An 8,168-nucleotide genomic window follows, 5' to 3' on the forward strand; every position below is an offset into this window, starting at 1 on the left:
GGAACTGGCCATAGTAGTAATTTCATTTGGTATATGTGCCTTAAAACTGTTTTGTCACAAGTGTATCACTTCTTGGAAATGTTAGATTTCCATTCTTGCAGCGTGTGTTGAAACCTTGGTGCTGTTAGAAAAATTAACTAAGACTCAGCCTATTAGATTTGTGTGAACATAAGAGTTCACTAAGTGTATTCTGTTCGTGAAGGTTTTCCTTTGCTGCTCCACTGGAAGAGGAATGGTAGTTCTGCCTGTGTGAGGGCAAGAAATTATAAAACCAGCGACTGTCTTGGATTATTTCCTCTGCCCCTTGCAACACCTTGTACATTGGCCTAAATCATTCAAGTCCTGTGTGAATAAAAGGAACCAGCCAGCTTCTAGGATATAATTAAGGACAAGTTAAGGACAAGGATTTAAGATCAATCAGAAATGACACAGAAATATATTGTGGGCAAATGGGGAAAATTCAGCATGGCAGATAGTTGCCTATAATGGAAAGGCACTGTTATTATGCAAGCTGAAAATCAAGCACAGAAGTGTGAGCTCTTTGTGCTGTACAACATATGCATATATATGTATGTGCACAAATGACCTCTTCTGGTAACTATCACAAGGCTAAATGTATTTTTTAATTAAAATTTCTGAATTGTAATTGCAAAAGCCACTGTATTATCACCCTCCCTGCAAGTGTGTCCTCTGTGTGCAGTGTATTTAACAAGTAGCCAAGAGCAGGGGGATAGTTCAGATGTTTAAATTGCTCAGGCCAACTTGCAGGTTTTATAATTGTGAAACAAAGATTATAATTGTGAAATAAGGGTGTGCAAAGCACCTGATTCTTTTATTAGCTGTGACTAGCTGAAAACGTGAGGCCACGGTGAGACAAGAATGTGTTCTCTGGGTGAAGAAGCTCTATTTTCCCCTGTCTTGTGTTCCAGCAGCTGCTATTAGTGGTATTAAGAGAAAGCCTAAAAACAGGACAAATGCATGATGGTATTTCTGCTTGGATGAAATCCAGCAGTCTGAGGGCTTCTTGAGACAGGGAACATGGAAATCCCTTTCCAGTTACAGCTGATTAGCCTTGCTTTTGCAGTTCTGTAATACCAAATATCTGAACCATCTGGTTAAGAAGCTGCCAGGTAGTATTTATATATGCACTTTCACTTAACTATTTAATTAGTGTAATAAATTAATAGTCTTTTGATGAAGAAGTAATTTTAAGCTGGATATTCATGCATAGCACCTTGACAAAGGCTATTAAAGTGTCTTGACACTTCCAGGTTCAAAATAATTCAATATTCATGCTTTTTACAGACATACAGGCTATTCAGTGTGACACATGCAGAACGTTTCACCACTTTAGGCTGTTTCAGGTGGTGTAGTAGTGCACTAGTTAAGATTGCAGGAACAGAAACTTGCATGAGAAGAGCTGTTTTTCTCAAGGGTTGAAATAACTGGTTGCTCTGAAGTGGTGCCATGTAAACAGTTTAGTATTAATACTAAGAGCTATTGCACTTTGTTCAAATTAATTGTTTCAACATGTCTCAAAAAAACCCCAAAAAAACCCAAACCAAACACAAAGCACCTCTCATCGCTCAGAATTAAGTGACCTGCATAGGTTTCTTTAGTGTGATTTTAAAAAATTCAGTCCTTTAACTATAAAGCCCTTGTTTATTAATACACTTTCTGTCTTCTCAAAATGAATACAATAATTGGGCTACCTGGGACCTCCAGGGGTCTGTGGTTCATTCTTCTCCCCAGAACTGCATCATTCTTCCTACACATATGCTAAAAGAATCCACAGCCCCATCAGCCAATTTATTCTAGGAGTTCTTTACCCTTAGAAAGTGATTGATAATGTTTAATGCAAGTCTTCCTGACTTCAGAAACTTAATTATCCACAATGGGGCAGTTGACCATGATTTGGTTCTTGTTTGAAATTTGTACTTGTAAATACTGTACTTATAAAATATTTTTACCTGGAATAAAAAAAATATATCTCAGAAGACAAATGTGAGTTCTCACTTTTTTCTTACTGTTTGCTTCTGGGCTAAAGACTAAACCTACTTTTGATACTTGCTCAGTTCACATTATGTATGTAGTGTATGCTTGAGCATTAGTGAAAATGAATAGAAAACACTGTGGAAGATACAGCATGTATGTGTGTGTATTTATGTGTAGCCAGTTGCTGTGTTCCACTTAGCAGATGTATTAGCACAAATAATTAGTTTTAAAATAAGGTAATTTCTCATTTGTCAAGATACTCTGTGAGTGAAACACCACCCAGTCCAGGCAATGGTGGAAGCCTGAGGATGTGATTTGTATCCATCTGTTTTGAAAGAGATCTCTCTCTTCGGTACCTAAGTGAGGTGGTGCCTTTGCTGTTCTCCAGTAGCTGATCTTGGAGAGGGATGAGGGCTTATGCACAGGAGCTCCTTGATCCACTGGCTACATCATTGGATTTGCAATTTCTTTTTTGCCCTTTAACAGTAGTGAAGCAGCCTGCAGTAACTTCAGTCCAGTTCTATGGCTTGAGCCAGGAAGCTCTCCTTATGTTCCATTAAAAAATTATGGACAAGGATTACCTGGTCACACTATTTGAAGGGATTAATTGCCACAGAGCAAGGGAAGCTGGGCTTCCTTGACATTCTTACTGATTACTTCATTTGAAGTTGAAATCATCACAAGTCTTATTTTTGTGCTGTTGGAGTGAACACGTGCATTTTTATATGTATCTTGTAAATCAACTTCTTGCCTTTAAATGTCATGCTGATCTGCCCAAAAGAATGTAGGATGCTGTTAGAATTTGGGTTTCACTTGTGTGTCAAACCTGGATTGTGTCATTTAAAAACATTTTCTATTGATCCAAACGTTGACTCTTTCCAAGTAACTTCTTACAGTCATGAGTCCTGCTGTTTCTGGGGTCATTCCAGTAAGAAGAGTTGTGCCTTAAGAATTCAGATTCTCTTAGAAATTGCTATGCAGATTGAGGACAGTCAGAACAAATGGAGAAGCTTGGATTTATAACACCTCTGCATTCATTACTACATTTAAAATCATAGTACAGACTGTCAGTTTTAATAATTTTCAATAGTGATCTTGATTAGCCCACTATGAATTATGAAACTGTAAAACCAGTTTTCTTTCCTGAGGTTTTGTGGTTTTTTAACACATATGAAGATACTTCTCACCCTCATTTTTCTAGCTTGCCCATCTGTGTAATTAGACAATGACAGGGGTAGCAGATCAGGCTAAAAACTAACTTTTCATTTATTTTGAGGTAAAGAAGTTTAATTTTCTACTGACCAGCCACAGCTTCAAAGAGGAAATGTATGACATGCAGAGCAAATGATGAGCAGGCAAATCAGGTGGTTCTGCTAGTCACGCTAAGTGTTCCTCAGAATTAATCCTGGGGTTGTCAGATGTTTGCAGTAGAGCAGTAAGCAATTATTAGTCTGATCCAGCTTCTTCCTGTAAGGAAAAAGAAGAAAAATGGAACAAAGCTTTTTGGCAAACAAGTATCGCAGCATGATCTGAATTTTCTGGTTAAATGGTCACGTTGCAGTAAACTGGAGACTTAACACCTCTGAGAAGTGTAAAAACCAGTTATGCTGAGCGTGGATGATGCTGTCCTGAAAAGCTCAGCACACTGATCCCTGCATGCCAGGAGACTGTATCTACACAAGATCTGAGACATATTTAAAAACAGAAAACAAACAGAACCCTAAAACCAACCAACCAAAGAAACAAAAACAACCAACAACAAAACCTCAGAAAATTACTGTGTGTGTATGAGTTCAGTAGTGATTTGGAGATGGTGGTGGTGAATGGTGTTGTTGGAACAGAGCCCTGTTCTTGAGTTTATGCTGCTTGGATATTAGATGATACTGAGAATTCAAAAAACACCCACACAACAGAGCCACAGGCTGGAAAGTGTGATGCTTACAGACTTCCAGTTGCAGAAGAGATGAGTGAAAGGCAGGTTTGTTTGTTTGGGTTTTTTTCCTCTTTCTTTTTTCCCCTTGGCCAGGGAAAACCCTGGAGCTTCCATCTTCCCAGGTTTTATTGCCCAAAGTAATGACCAGAAGTGTTTGCTCATCCTGCAGCCCAGGACTTGGTTACAGACCTGGAGGCAGGTGTCTCAGTTCCTTCCCTCTCTTCCCACAGCCCACACCTGCCACCCTCTCCCTCCTTCTTGTGCTGCGTGGTGAGTCAGCCTGGTGCAGCCCGGGGGCTGGACAGGGCTTCAGTGATCAGGCACAGAGAATTCCAACCACCACCTACAAAAAAATGAGCACATGGGTCATATCCTACCCATGCTGGTAATATTTCAGGTGTTGTCTCAGTTGGTCTGGAGGTGGTGTGTCAGAGAGAGCCAGCAGTGGCACTACCAGACCTGGAGCCTTCCTTTCTTTACTTTAGTAGGTGGACCAAGAAAGCAGTGAGTAATGTTTGTGTTGTACCTTTCCAGGCTTATCTGTGGTTTCTGCTGGCTGAATGGTCACCTGGCAGCTTTCCTATGATATTAAGATTACCTAAGCAAAACCAGCAGACTATGGAATGTTTATTCCATGTGCCTCTGAGCTGGTGGGTTTTTGTCTGTTGCTGATTTGAGAGGTCATGGCAGTCTGGTGAGGTTCCTGCTCGCTGGAAAAAAGATAACACGGGCCCTATTTTTAAAAAGAGGGAAAAGGGAAAAACCAGGGAACTGAAGGCCAGTCACCTCTGTGCCTGGCAAGATCATGGAGCAGATCCTCCTGGAAATTCTTCTAAGGCATATAGAAATGAGGTGATTAGCAACAGGCAACATGGCTCCACTAAGGGCAAATCATGCCTGACCAATTTGGTGGCCTTCTACAATGGGGCTACAGAGATGGTGGATGGTAGCAGAGCAACTGATGTCATCTACCTGAACCTGTGCAAAGTATTTGACACTGTCCCACACAACGTCCTGGTCTCCAAACTGGTAAGATATGGATTTGACAGACAGACCACACAGTGGATGATTGGCTGGATGGCCACATCCAGAGAGTTGTGGTCAATGGCTTAATGTCCAAGTGGAAGCATGTGATGAGTGGTGTTTCCCAAGGGTCAGTATTGGGAATAGTGACATGGACAGAGGGATTGAGTGCATCCTCAGCAAGTCTGCTGATGATACCAAGCTGTGGTGTGGTTGACACTCAAGAGGGAAGGGATGCCATCCAGAGGGACCTCGACAGGCTGGAGAGGTGGGCCCATGCCAACCTCATGAAGTTCAACAAGGCCAAGTACAAGGTTCTGCACCTGGGTTGGTGCAACCCCAGGCACAAATACAGGCTGGGGGAAGAATGGCTGGAGAGCAGTCCTGAGGAGAAAGACTTAGGGGTGGTAGTTAGTGAGAAGCTTGACATGAGCCACCAGTGTGCACTGGAGCCCAGAGAGCAACTGTATCCTGGGCTGCATCAAAAGAAGTGTGGCCATCAGGGCCAGGGAGGTGATTCTGCCCCTCTGCTCTGCTCTGCTCTGCTCTGGTGAGACCCCAGCTGGAGCACTGTGTACAGTTCCGGTGCCCTCATCACAAGAAAGATACAGACCGTTGGAAAGGGTCCAGAGAAGGGCCACCAAGATGATCAAAAGGCTGGAGCACCTCTGCTGTGAAGACAGGATGAGAGAGTTGGCGTTGTTCAGCCTGGAAGGGGCTCCAGGGAGACCTTATAGCACCTTCCATTACCTGAAGGAGCTACAAGAAATCGGAGGTGGGACTTTTCACCCGAGAAGGCAGTGATGGGACAAGGGATAATGGTTTTAAACTGAAAGAAGGGAGATTTAGGTTAGACATCAGGAAGAAATTCTTCACCGTGAGGGTAGGAAGGCACTGGAATAGGCTGCCTAGAGAGGCTGTGGAAGCCCCCTCCCTGGAGGTGTTCTGGGCCAGGTTGGGTGAGGCTTGTGCAGCCTGGTCTAGTGTGGGGTGTCCCTGCTCGTAGCAGAGAGGTTGGAATCTGATGATCTTTAAAGTCCCTTCCAACCTTAACCATCCTATGATTCTGTGATTTGGTGAGGGATCCACAGCCTAAAGAAAAGAGAGTCCTTTCTTGATGGGCTTAAACAAGCTACAGCACTTTTTACTATTAGGAAAAAAAAAATCATATGGCTTTGCAAGTAACAAAAACTTACCATTTTAAAGAAACTTGTCATTTAAATAAAAGGCTTACAGCTATTTTGAGGTTGGGCATTACCTGCAGTTCCTAATGAACGTTAGTGTTTGTTACTAGCCTGGTGCAGCTCAGTGTCATGCACAGTGTTATGTAAATATTGTGCGTGCAAATAATGACTTGCTACACAGCAAGCCTTCAGCAAATAGCTTCCATGTGTTCAAATGTCTCACTATCGAGGTGTAGCTGTGGCACTGGGAATTTCTAACTGTAATCTTACAAGTGTTGACCCAGGCCCTTTAACAGTGAGAGCTGAGCAGTTCATACCTGCGGGCAGGAAACTTTGGAAGCACGTATGTGTGGTGAAAGTCAGCCTTGCTTCCTCAGAAACTTCTCTGTAAGAACCCATGTGATGCAATGTCTCTTCCTTGAAGGGCAGAGAAAAAAAATCCAAAAAGTTCCTCCTGCCTTACTATGGGGGTTTTTGTTTTTGTTTTATGTGTGTGTGTGTGTGTGTGTAGTGGTTGATTTTCCCAGTCCTCCTGGAGGTGCTGAAGTTCTGTCCTGCCCCACATGACACCCCAGAAGGGGCTGAAGGATCTGGGTCCCTTCAGCTGGGAGAGGTGATGGCTGGGGAAGGGGTCTAATAGCAGCTGCCAGCTATATAAACATTTGCAGAAAAGGCAGACTTGTCTCCAGCCCCTCCAATCAAAGTGCAAAAAGCAGCTGTCACAACTTGCTGGGGAATCCCACTTAGATATATGGGGGGGAAACTCACACTGAAAGTGGCTGAGTGTGGGATTAACGCGGCCAGTAGCCTTGCTCTGAGCACTGGGCTGGACTGGGTGGCCTCGAGAGCCCCCTCCCAAGACAGGTTTCTCTGTTGGTCCAGGCTGGTTTCTTCAAAGAGTGAAAGACTGAAAACTGCAGCTCCAACTGAGAATAGTCTTTGGGTCTGGAATAACATGAACCACTCTTTATTTATTGTCAATTTGTGTGAATTGCCACATGTGAGAGAGACTTTCCTGACCTCAGCCAGGAACTAGAAGTGTTCTGTGCACATTTCAGGAGTTTCTTCCCTTCCTTCATCTTCCTGCACCATCATTCAGGTGCTCAAGCAAAACCCACCCTCACATCCACTGCAGCTATCAGAGACTCACATCTGAAAAGCCAAAGGTGGTGCTGCAGAAGCTGTTCCAGGGTTAAATTTTCTGCTCTTGAGGATGGGAAACAACTTGTTCAATGGGAAAAATAAATAAATCAGGTAGTGATATCAGATTGGATGAGTCAGGCAGCTTCCAGCAACAATGTACTTGACTTTTACCTTTGTGTAGCAATATCCCATCATCAAGAGAAAGAAATCTGTTTACCCAGCATTAAAATAGGTTTTTATTCCAGGAATGGAGTAAAATGGATGTTGTCATGCCCATGGTTCTACCTCAGTTCACAGAAACATCAGTGCTGCTGTTTCAGAAAGGTTTGGATCAAAAAGATGCTTTGGGAGGTAGCAGTGTAACTACTTGTGTGGGCTCTGCTGGAGAAAGCAGTGCTTTCACATTTTCCATTTCTTCATAAACCACTGTTCAGAATATTCCTAAACAATATATATATTTATATATTATAATTATATTATATTATTAATTTATTATTATTATTATTTATATTTATAATTATTTTTAAGTTCTCACTTGTGTGTGTCACTGCAGTGTTCATCGTTTGTTTACACTTTTAAATGTACTCCTCGTGTTCTGTGGAGCTCAGGACGTGTATGTTTGCACACCTGTGTGTGTAGCTGGTGCTTGCGTGACTGTTGCTATTTGTGTGTCACAAAGTGCTGGAGAAGCAGGACTGAAGATGATGAGTGGGACAACATTATGGATGCTGACAACCTGGGGATTACCAGTGACTGCTTCAACAGTCACGAAAGATGATGTGAAGAGTTGCTGATTGCTTCAGAGTGCCAACCCCAGCTGCAGATAAAGCACCATCAGAGCGGGGCGCGCAGGAAACCCCAGGTTTTTCCTGGGATGGGCGTCTCTTTCC

This window comes from Chaetura pelagica, unplaced genomic scaffold, assembly GCF_000747805.2.
Source record: "Chaetura pelagica isolate M959 unplaced genomic scaffold, ChaPel_1.0 scaffold307, whole genome shotgun sequence".
Taxonomy (NCBI): Eukaryota; Metazoa; Chordata; class Aves; order Apodiformes; family Apodidae; genus Chaetura; species Chaetura pelagica.